Below are 12,500 nucleotides of genomic sequence, written 5' to 3'. Positions count from 1 at the left end.
AGGATGGCTGTGCTGAGGCTGGGCCACTGGGATGGCTGTGCACTAGCATGGCTGTGGTGAGGTTGGGCCATCACTGGGATGGCTGTAATGAGGCTTGGCCACTGGGATGGCTGTGATGAGGCTGGGCCACTGGGATGACTGTGCTAAGGCTGGGCCACCACTGGGATGACTGTGCTAAGGCTGGGCCACCACTGGGATGGCTGTGCTAAGGCTGGGCCACCACTGGGATGGCTGTGCTAAGGCTGGGCCACCACTGGGATGGCTGTGCTAAGGCTGGGCCACCACTGGGATGGCTGTAATGAGGCTTGGCCACCAGAAAACATGTGGTGAGGCAACATTTGCCACAGTACTCCCCCCCCCCCCAAAATAAATGTATCGACGCAAAGCGTTAAAAAGAGGTGCAAAGTGCTGTTTTTCTTGTTGTTGAGCGATTTGCCTCGTGATTTATCATCTGTGTCCTTCACACGGGAGTGCTGCTGCAGGGTCTCTGAGTTTGCCTCGTGATTTATCAAGTCAATCTCTGTCCTTCACACGGGAGTGCTGCTGCAGGGTCTCTGAGTTTAACGCGGCCCGAAGCTCAACGCTCTCCACGTGCCTCCGGATATTTATGTAGTCATTTTCAGTAGTAATGAGTGATACATTGGTGTAACAGTTTAACTTTATTCCGTCCCCTTCGCCCCGACCCGGGACGCGAACCAGGGACCCTCTGCACACATCAACAACAGTCACCCACGAAGTATCGTTAACCATCGCTCCACAAAAGCCGCCCGGATCAACTACTTCAAGGTCTCAAAGCGAGTAACGTCACCGATTGAAAGGCTAGTAGCGTGCACCACCGCTAACTAGCTAGCCGTTTGACATCCGTTACATTGGGACATTTCACTATTTGTGAACACAACATATTTCTTTAGTCAAATCTCTACATCATTCTTCCTTAAAGGAACCAACAACGATCTGTTGGGTTTTGTTTAACAGAACACAATGATGCTAACAACATAGCTACACAATGATGCTAACAACATAGCTACACTGATGCTAACAACATAGCTACACAATGATGCTAACAACATAGCTACACAATGATACTAACAACATAGCTACACTGACGCTAACAACATAGCTACACAGATGCTAACAACATAGCTACTCTGACGCTAACATCATAGCTACACTGACGCTAACAACATAGCTACAATGACACTAACAACATAGCTACAATGATGCTAACAACATAGCTACTCTGACGCTAACATCATAGCTACACTGACGCTAACAACATAGCTACACAGATGCTAACAACATAGCTAAACAATGATGCTAACAACATAGCTACTATAATGCTAACAACATAGCTACACTGACACTAACAACATAGCTACAATGATGCTAACAACATAGCTACTCTGACGCTAACATCATAGCTACACTGACGCTAACAACATAGCTACAATGACACTAACAACATAGCTACAATGATGCTAACAACATAGCTACTCTGACGCTAACATCATAGCTACACTGACGCTAACAACATAGCTACAATGACACTAACAACATAGCTACACAATGATGCTAACAACATAGCTACTCTAATGCTAACAACATAGCTACTCTGATGCTAACAAAATAGCTACTCTTTTGCTAACATCATAGCTACTCTGATGCTAACAACATAGCGACACTGACGCTAACAACATAGCTACTCTGATGCTAACAACTTAGCTACTCTGATGCTAACAAAATAGCTACTCTTATGCTAACAACATAGCTACACAATGATGCTAACAACATAGCTACTCTGATGCTAACAACAGAGCTACTCTGATGCTAACAACATAGCTACACTTTGATCTGTGTGTGTGTGTGTGTCATCGAGTACGGAGATGTCACGGTGTAAGATCATCAGCCAGCTCCCTGATGCAGCTCTAACGCAGCCTTCCACTGGCACAGACATGGACACACACACACACACACACACACACACACACACACACACACACACACACACACACACACACACACACACACAAACACACACACACACACACACACACACACACACATGAACACACACACACACACTGAACACACACACATAGACACTGAACACACACACGCACGCACGCACGCACGCACACACACACACACACACACACTGAACACACACACACATTAAACATGACCAGTGAATTATGATGGTGATGAGTGACCTTGACTGAAACCTAATAAATTATGTGACTTCCCAAAGATAGTAATGAAATGTGTTCAGATCAGTGGATCAGACAGCCAGTGTGTAACAGCTGAGGTGTGTGTGTGTGTGTGTGTTGTTCCTCTGTAGAGGACAGTAGTTATCTAGAAATTGGGGGATGGGATGTTCTTCCCAACAGATGTCCAGAAGCACACTCACTGCACCCTGTGAGGCTGGGCGAAGAGTACCCATGTGGCTGGGCGAAGAGTACCCATGTGGCTGGGTGAAGAGTACCCATGTGGCTGGGCGAAGAGTACCCATGTGGCTGGGCGAAGAGTACCCATGTGGCTGGGTGAAGAGTACCCATGTGGCTGGGTGAAGAGTACCCATGTGGCTGGGCGAAGAGTACCCATGTGGCTGGGTGAAGAGTACCCATGTGGCTGGGCGAAGAGTACCCATGTGGCTGGGTGAAGAGTACCCATGTGGCTGGGCGAAGAGTACCCATGTGGCTGGGTGAAGAGTACCCATGTGGCTGGGCGAAGAGTACCCATGTGGCTGGGCGAAGAGTACCCATGTGGCTGGGCGAAGAGTACCCATGTGGCTGGGCGAAGAGTACCCATGTGGCTGGGCGAAGAGTACCCATGTGGCTGGGCGAAGAGTACCCATGTGGCTGGGCGAAGAGTACCCATGTGGCTGGGCGAAGAGTACCCATGTGGCTGGGCGAAGAGTACCCATGTGGCTGGGCGAAGAGTACCCATGTGGCTGGGCGAAGAGTACCCATGTGGCTGGGCGAAGAGTACCCATGTGGCTGGGCGAAGAGTACCCATGTGGCTGGGCGAAGAGTACCCATGTGGCTGGGTGAAGAGTACCCATGTGGCTGGGCGAAGAGTACCCATGTGGCTGGGTGAAGAGTACCCATGTGGCTGTGCGGGGCGAAGAGTACCCATGTGGCTGGGCGAAGAGTACCCATGTGGCTGGGCGAAGAGTACCCATGTGGCTGGGCGAAGAGTACCCATGTGGCTGGGCGAAGAGTACCCATGTGGCTGGGCGAAGAGTACCCATGTGGCTGGGCGGGGCGAAGAGTACCCATGTGGCTGGGCGAAGAGTACCCATGTGGCTGGGTGAAGAGTACCCATGTGGCTGGGTGAAGAGTACCCATGTGGCTGGGCGAAGAGTACCCATGTGGCTGGGCGAAGAGTACCCATGTGGCTGGGTGAAGAGTACCCATGTGGCTGGGCGAAGAGTACCCATGTGGCTGGGTGAAGAGTACCCATGTGGCTGGGTGAAGAGTACCCATGTGGCTGGGCGAAGAGTACCCATGTGGCTGGGTGAAGAGTACCCATGTGGCTGGGATGAAGAGTACCCATGTGGCTGGGCGAAGAGTACCCATGTGGCTGGGTGAAGAGTACCCATGTGGCTGGGTGAAGAGTACCCATGTGGCTGGGTGAAGAGTACCCATGTGGCTGGGTGAAGAGTACCCATGTGGCTGGGTGAAGAGTACCCATGTGGCAGTGCAAAGCCCGGAGGGGGGCAGATACTCTGCCAGCTGACTCACTAGAGTCACTACACCCTCCCTCCATCCAATCCCAGAAGACCCCCCCTCCCCTCCCTCCTGAGATCCAATCCCAGAAGACCCCCCCCCCCTCCCTCCTGAGATCCAATCCCAAAAGACCCTCCCCTCCTCCCTCCCTCCATCCAATCCCAGAAGACCCCCCCCTCCTCCCTCCTGAGATCCAATCCCAGAAGACCCTCCCTCCTCCCTCCTGAGATCCAATCCCAGAAGACCCCCCCCTCCTCCCTCCTCCCTCCTGAGATACAATCCCAGAAGACCCCCCCCCCACCCCAAAACACACTCTCGATTTCCCTCAATTCATTTCATTGAGCTTTATTGGTATGATTATCTCTCTATAACTCTCTCTCTCTCTCTCTCTCTCTCTCTCTCTCTCTCTGTCTCTCTCTCTGTCTCGGACTCTCTGTGTATCTGTGTCTCTGTCTCTCTGTATCTCTCTGTGTCTCTGTCTCTCTCTGTGTCTCTGTCTCTCTCTGTGTCTCTGTCTCTGTGTCTCTGTCTCTGACTCTCTCTCTCTCTCTCTGTGTCTCTCTATCTCTGTGTCTCTGCCTCTGTGTCTCTGTCTCTGACTCTCTCTGTATCTCTGTCTCTCTCTATCTTTCTGCATCTTTATCTCTTAATTAAATTCAAAGGGATTTATTGGCATGGGAAACATACAGTTGAAGTTGGAAGTTTACATACACCTTAAACTTCTGACCCACTGGAATTGTGATACAGTGAATTTCTGTGAAATAATCTGTCTGTAAACAATTGTAAAACAGTATGTAAACATTATTAAAGCTAGTAAATGCTAATGCTAATTTATCCATGTAGGTATGCTAATTTAGCGCTATAAGTATGTATGCTAACAATGCTAATTTAGCGCTAATGGTATGTATGCTAACAATGCTAATTTTGCGCTATTGGTATGTATGCTAACAAATGCTAATTTAACACAATTGATACCTTCACTAACGATGCTAATTCAAGGTGAATGGTGTTACGTACATGTTAAGTTAAAATCATTAGCATTTTGCGTTTCAATCGCTGCTCGTCATCTGGACCGGCGCTCAACCTTTGACCTTTTCCCCACTTCCTCCCTTGGTCACGTTGCATGGAGTATAGAGCACAGCATGATAACTGAGACAGTTTAGAGACTTTAAAACACCTTTATTATTCACGTATTTATCATGATAGAAGTGGACTATTGTATCGTCAACTTAGTGTTGTTTTCATGTTTCATTACGGTATAAAACACTTGTCAACGTTTAGAGAGAGAGGGGGGGGATAGACACATTATGCAGGAGGTTCTCTCTCTCCCTCCTCTCTCTCTCTTCTTCTCTCTCCTCGCTCTCTCCCTGTCTCTCTCTCCCTCTGTCTCTCTCCTCTCTCTCCTCTCTCTCTTCTTCTCTCTCTCCTCGCTCTCTCCCTGTCTCTCTCTTCTCTATCTCTCCCTCTCTCTCCCTCCTCTCTCTTCTCTATCTCTCCTTCTCTCCCTCTCCTTTTCTCCCTCCCTCTCTCTCCCTACCCCTCCTCTCTCCCCCTCCTCTCTCCTTCTCTGTCTCTCCTTCTCTATCCCCCTCCTCTCTCCTTCTCTCCCTCTCTCTCCTTTCTCTCTCCCCCCTCCTTTCTCCCTCCTTCTCTCTCCCCCTCCTCGCTCCTTCTCTCCATCTCTCTCCTTTCTCTCTCTCCTTCCTTTCTCCTTCTCTCTACCTCTCTCTCTCCCTCCCTCCTGCTCTCCCTCCCTCCTGTTTGAGTTAGTTTGTGTCTTTCTGCATGTATGATGTCAGGTACAGTATGTAACATGTATGACTGTGAGTGAATACAGCTTTCTACATGTACAGTATGATGTATGAACGAGGGGACTGCTGAGGCAAGTCACATGAATGACATGTTTACAGTTTTGTACATGTACGACGGTTGACACACAGCTTTCTACATGTACGACAGATGACCAGATGAACTGAAGTGGGCTGTGGTGATTGTCTGGGCATGAGAATAGAACAACTGGCAGTGTAGAGAGAAAGAGAGGGGGAGAGAGGAGGGGGGAGAGAGGGGAGGGGGGAGAGAGAGGGGGGAGATAAAGAGAGGGGGAGAGAGGAGGGGGGAGAGAAATAGGGGGGGGAGAGAGAAAGAGAGGGGGGAGAGAGAGGAGGGGGAGAGAGGGGGATGGATAGAGAGAACGAGGGGGGAGAGAGAGGGGGGGATAGAGGGGGAGGGGGGAGAGAGCGGGAGAGAGCAGGAGGGGTAGAGAGAAAGAGGAGGGAGAGAGAGAAGGAGTTACAGCTAAGAAGATGGAGCATCATTTCTGTGAATAACTCAAGGGCCCCATTCCAATACTCTACAAATACATCCTTCCTTCCCACGGGCCCCATTCCAATACTCTACAAATACATCCTTCCTTCCCATGGGCCCCATTCCAATACTCTACAAATACATCCTTCCTTCCCACGGGCCACATTCCAATACTCTACAAATACATCCTTCCTTCCCACGGGCCCCATTCCAATACTCTACAAATACATCCTTCCTTCCCATGGGCCCCATTCCAATACTCTACAAATACATCCTTCCTTCCCACGGGCCACATTCCAATACTCTACAAATACATCCTTCCTTCCCACGGGCCCAATTCCAATACTCTACAAATACATCCTTCCCACGGGCCCCATTCCAATACTCTACAAAGACATCGTTCCTTCCCATGGGCCCCATTCCAATACTCTACAAATACATCCTTCCTTCCCACGGGCCCCATTCCAATACTCTACAAATACATCCTTCCTTCTCACGGACCCCATTCCAATACTCTACAAATACATCCTTCCTTCCCATGGGCCTCATTCCAATACTCTACAAATACATCCTTCCTTCTCACGGGCCCCATTCCAATACTCTACAAATACATCCTTCCTTCTCACGGACCCCATTCCAATACTCTACAAATACATCCTCCTTCCCACGGGCCCCATTCCAATACTCTACAAATACATCCTTCCTTCTCACGGGCCCCATTCCAATACTCTACAAATACATCCTTCCTTCTCAAGGGCCCCATTCCAATACTCTACAAATACATCCTCCTTCCCAAGGGCCCCATTCCAATACTCTACAAATACATCCTCCTTCCCAAGGGCCCCATTCCAATACTCTACAAATACATCCTTCCTTCCCACGGGCCCCATTCCAATACTCTACAAATACATCCTTCCTTCCCATGGGCCTCATTCCAATACTCTACAAATACATCCTTCCTTCTATTCATGCACATCTCTGCAGGTTTCCCCCATTGAGCCAACATTATAACATTATATTATAACATTATAACACATTGTCTTTAAAACACGTCAAAATGTAAGTTCTACTCTACAGGTGACAGTGAAGAGCAATAAGGACCTTGTTTACACAAAACTCTTGGAATGGGGGAGGAGGGGTGAGGGAGGAGGGACAGAGATAGAGGAAAGGGGTTAGGAGGGGTGAGGGAGGAAGGGCCAGAGGGTGAGGAGGGGTAAGGGAGGAGGGGTGAGGGAGGAGGGAGAGAGATAGAGGAAAGGGGTTAGGAGGGGTGAGGGAGGAGGGACAGAGGGTGAGGAGGGGTGAGGGAGGAGGGACAGAGGGTGAGGTGGGGTGAGGGAGGAGGGGTGAGGGAGGAGGGAGAGAGATAGAGGAAAGGGGTTAGGAGGGGTGAGGGAGGAGGGACAGAGGGTGAGGTGGGGTGAGGGAGGAGGGGTGAGGGAGGAGGGAGAGAGATAGAGGAAAGGGGTTAGGAGGGGTGAGGGAGGAGGGACAGAGGGTGAGGAGGGGTGAGGGAGGAGGGACAGAGGACGAGGAGGGGTGAGAGATGGGTATAAGAGTGAGGAAGGGGGTGTGGGTGTGGGAAGGGGTGAAGGAAGGGGTAAGGGTGAGGGATGGGGTGAGGGTGGGGGTGAGGGTGAGGGATGGGAGTGTGGGTGAGGGTGAGGGCAGGTAGACGTACAGACAACATAAGTACTTTTTTTAAGAGTTTCAGGTGAAAAAGATGAGAAGGACAGGAAGTGACAGACTGGTATGAAGAAGTAAAAGATGAGAAGGACAGGAAGTGACAGACTGGTATGAAGGAGTAAAAGATGAGAAGGACAGGAAGTGACAGACTGGTAGGAAGAAGTAAAAGATGAGAAGGACAGGAAGTGACAGACTGGTATGAAGGAGTAAAAGATGAGAAGGACAGGAAGTGACAGACTGGTATGAAGGAGTAAAAGATGAGAAGGACAGGAAGTGACACTGGTATGAAGAGGTTAAGGAAGCACCAAATATCTAACATTTACCATCTAAGAGTTAAATATACTCCGGGTTAAAGTTAACCTCCTAACCACAAAATCTAAGATCAGCTCTCCTCGGGGGGGGGGGGGGGTTGAAATATTCCTGTAACTTTCCCAGAAATCCTAGAAAATCCTAGATTCCATGGAATCCTCCAACTGGGATTTCAGGAAAACGTGTGAATTTTGGGGGAAAGTCGCCAGAATTGTGGAACCCCTTAAAGATCTTCTGACTGCCCTCCTTTAGCTTCACCAATAGAGAGCAGAAGGCAAAACTGATCCTAGACCAGGAGTTAAGGCGGGGTTGGGTCTACCTGTTCAGGTAAATAGAACTGGTAGGGTTGGAAGATTCAGGTTAACTTCTCCATTCACCACCCATATTCTCACGTTTTCCATAAATTCAGGTTGGAAGATTCCTGGAATCAGGAGGAAATCCGGAGCCCAACCAACCAGGGAATTCTGGGAAACCTGGGAATTTTACAACCCTAAGAACTGGTATAGAACAAAACAGAAGAAGAAGAAGGAAGAAGAAGAAGGAGCGGAAGCCCCTCAATGCTCCCTGGGTACTGCCCGAAAACCACACAAACCCTGCTACTGAGTGACCTTTAACGGGGACAGAGAGGGGGGAAGGCCAGGGGTTAAAGTTCACAGTTCAAAGTTCAAGAGCTCAAACGGGTCCCCTCCTCTTGTCGACCCTTCCCCTCAACCTGGAGTGGTTAGTAGCTGGTCCTAACCACTGATCTGTCTTCATCCTCTAGTGCAGGGGGTGGGCAGCAACTCACAGTCCTCTAGTACAGGGGATGGGCAGCAACTCACAGTCCTCTAGTGCAGGGGGTGGGCAGCAACTCACAGTCCTCTAGTACAGGGGGTGGGGCAGCAACTCACAGTCCTCTAGTACAGGGGGTGGGCAGCAACTCACAGTCCTTTAGTACAGGGGGTGGGGCAACAACTCACAGTCCTCTAGTACAGGGGGTGGGCAGTAACTCACAGTCCTCTAGTACAGGGGGTGGGCAGTAACTCACAGTCCTCTAGTACAGGGGGTGGGCAGTAACTCACAGTCCTCTAGTACAGGGGGTGGGCAGCAACTCACAGTCCTCTAGTGCAGGGGGGTGGGCAGTAACTCACAGTCCTCTAGTACAGGGGGTGGGCAGTAACTCACAGTCCTCTAGTACAGGGGGTGGGCAGTAACTCACAGTCCTCTAGTACAGGGGGTGGGTAACAACCCACAGTCCCTCTAGTACAGGGGGTGGGCAGTAACTCACAGTCCTCTAGTACAGGGGGTGGGCAGTAACTCACAGTCCTCTAGTACAGGGGTGGGCAGTAACTCACAGTCCTCTAGTAGAGGGGGTGGGCAGCAACTCACAGTCCTCTAGTACAGGGGGTGGGCAGCAACTCACAGTCCTCTAGTGCAGGGGGTGGGCAGCAACTCACAGTCCTCTAGTACAGGGGTGGGCAGCAACTCACAGTCCTCTAGTACAGGGGTGGGCAGCAACTCACAGTCCTCTAGTGCAGGGGGTGGGCAGCAACTCACAGTCCTCTAGTACAGGGGTGGGTGGGCAGCAACTCACAGTCCTCTAGTACAGGGGGTGGGCAGCAACTCACAGTCCTCTAGTACAGGGGGTGGGCAGCAACTCACAGTCCTCTAGTACAGGGGTGGGCAGCAACTCACAGTCCTCTAGTACAAGGGGTGGGCAGTAACTCACAGTCCTCTAGTACAGGGGTGGGCAGTAACTCACAGTCCTCTAGTACAGGGGGTGGGCAGCAACTCACAGTCCTCTAGTACAGGGGGTGGGCAGCAACTCACAGTCCTCTAGTACAGGGGTGGGCAGCAACTCACAGTCCTCTAGTACAAGGGGTGGGCAGTAAACTCACAGTCCTCTAGTACAGGGGTGGGCAGTAACTCACAGTCCTCTAGTACAGGGGGTGGGCAGCAACTCACAGTCCTCTAGTGCAGGGGGTGGGCAGCAACTCACAGTCCTCTAGTGCAGGGGGTGGGCAGTAACCCACGGTCCTCTAGTACAGGGGTGGGCAGCAACTCACAGTCCTCTAGTGCAGGGGGTGGGCAGCAACTCACAGTCCTCTGGTACAGGGGTGGGCAGCAACTCACAGTCCTCTAGTACAGGGGGTGGGCAGCAACTCACAGTCCTCTAGTGCAGGGGGTGGGCAGTAACCCACAGTCCTCTAGTACAGGGGGTGGGCAGCAACTCACAGTCCTCTAGTACAGGGGGTGGGCAGCAACTCACAGTCCTCTAGTACAGGGGTGGGCAGCAACTCACAGTCCTCTAGTATAGGGGTGGGCAGCAACTCACAGTCCTCTAGTACAGGGGATGGGCAGCAACTCACAGTCCTCTAGTACAGGGGTGGGCAGCAACTCACAGTCCTCTAGTACAGGGGGTGGGCAGCAACTCACAGTCCTCTAGTACAGGGGTGGGCAGCAACTCACAGTCCTCTAGTACAGGGGGTGGGCAGCAACTCACAGTCCTCTAGTACAGGGGGTGGGCAGCAACTCACAGTCCTCTAGTACAGGGGGTGGGCAGCAACTCACAGTCCTCTAGTGCAGGGGGTGGGCAGCAACTCACAGTCCTCTAGTACAGGGGGTGGACAGCAACTCACAGTCCTCTAGTACAGGGGTGGGCAGCAACTCACAGTCCTCTAGTACAGGGGGTGGGCAGCAACTCACAGTCCGTCTAGTACAGGGGGTGGGCAGCAACTCACAGTCCTCTAGTACAGGGGTGGGCAGCAACTCACAGTCCTCTAGTACAGGGGGTGGGCAGCAACTCACAGTCCTCTAGTAGGGGATGAGGTTAAGGTGAAGTGCCCACCCCTCCACTAGGGGATGAGGTTAAGGGGTAGTGCCCCCCCTGTACTAGGGAGTGAGGTTAAGGGGTAGTGCCCCCCCCCCCCCCCTCCGATAGGGGATGAGGTTAAGGGGTAGTGCCCACCCCTCCGATAGGGGATGAGGTTAAGGGGTAGTGCCCACCCCTCCGATAGGGGATGAGGTTAAGGGGTAGTGCCCCCCCTGTACTAGGGGATGAGGTTAAGGGGTAGTGCCCCCCCCCCCCCTCCACTAGGGGATGTTGTTAAGGGGTAGGGCCCACCCCTCCACTACGGGATGAGGTTAAGGGGTAGTGCCCACCCCCTGTCCACTAGGGGATGAGGTTAAGGGGTAGTGCCCACCCCTCCGATAGGGGATGAGGTTAAGGGGTAGTGCCCACCCCTCCGATAGGGGATGAGGTTAAGGGGTAGTGCCCACCCCTCCGATAGGGGATGAGGTTAAGGGGTAGGGCCCACCCCTCCACTAGGGGATGAGGTTAAGGGGTAGTGCCCACCCCCTGTCCACTAGGGGATGAGGTTAAGGGGTAGGGCCCACCCCTCCACTACGGGATGAGGTTAAGGGGTAGTACCCACCCCCTGTCCACTAGGGGATGAGGTTAAGGGGCAGTGCCCACCCCTCCGATAGGGGTTGAGGTTAAGGGGTAGTGCCCACCACTCCACTAGGGGATGAGGTTAAGGGGTAGTGCCCACCCCCGTACTAGGGGATGAGGTTAAGGGGTAGTGCCCACCCCCCCTCCACTAGGGGATGAGGTTAAGGGGTAGTGCCCACCCCCCCTCCACTAGGGGATGAGGTTAAGGGGTAGTGCCCACCCCCGTACTAGGGGATGAGGTTAAGGGGTAGTTTACCCCCCCTCCACTAGGGGATGAGGTTAATTGGTAGTGCCCCCCACCCCCCCCTCCACTAGGGGAGGAGGTTAAGGGGTAGTGCCCACCCCTCCGATAGGGGAGGAGGTTAAGGGGTAGTGCCCCCCCCCCTCCACTAGGGGATGAGGTTAAGGGGTAGTGCCCCCCCCCCCTCCACTAGGGGATGAGGTTAAGGGGTAGTGCCCGCCCCCCCCCTCCACTAGGTGATGAGGTTAAGGGGTAGTGCCCACCCCTCCAATAGGGGATGAGGTTAAGGGGTAGTGCCCACCCCTGCACTAGGGGATGAGGTTAAGGGGCAGTGCCCACCCCTGCACTAGGGGAGGAGGTTAAGGGGTAGTGCCCCCCCCTCCACTAGGGGATGAGGTTAAGGGGTAGTGCCCCCCCCCCCCCCCCTCCACTAGGGGATGAGGTTAAGGGGTAGTGCCCACCCCTCCACTAGGGGATGAGGTTAAGGGGTAGTGCCCACCCCTCCACTAGGGGATGAGGTTAAGGGGTAGTGCCCCCCCCCCCTCCACTAGGGGGATGAGGTTAAGGGGTAGTGCCCCCCCCCCCCCCCCCCCCTCCACTAGGGGATGAGGTTAAGTGGTTTAAAAAGGGTTGGGGAATATGAATCCTAGATCTGTGGTAAGGAACCAACGTCTAATTCCAATCCCCTTTGCCCAAATATCCCTGGAGGTTGCAGAGAGGTCAAAGTTCATAATGCCTCTTCCCTCACTGTCTCATCATCATCATTATCCATCTCCTAGGTCCCGCCTCCCTCAGACGGCGT

This window comes from Salvelinus fontinalis, unplaced genomic scaffold (genome assembly GCF_029448725.1).
Source record: "Salvelinus fontinalis isolate EN_2023a unplaced genomic scaffold, ASM2944872v1 scaffold_0209, whole genome shotgun sequence".
NCBI lineage: Eukaryota > Metazoa > Chordata > Actinopteri > Salmoniformes > Salmonidae > Salvelinus > Salvelinus fontinalis.
This window is presented reverse-complemented; position numbering follows the sequence as displayed.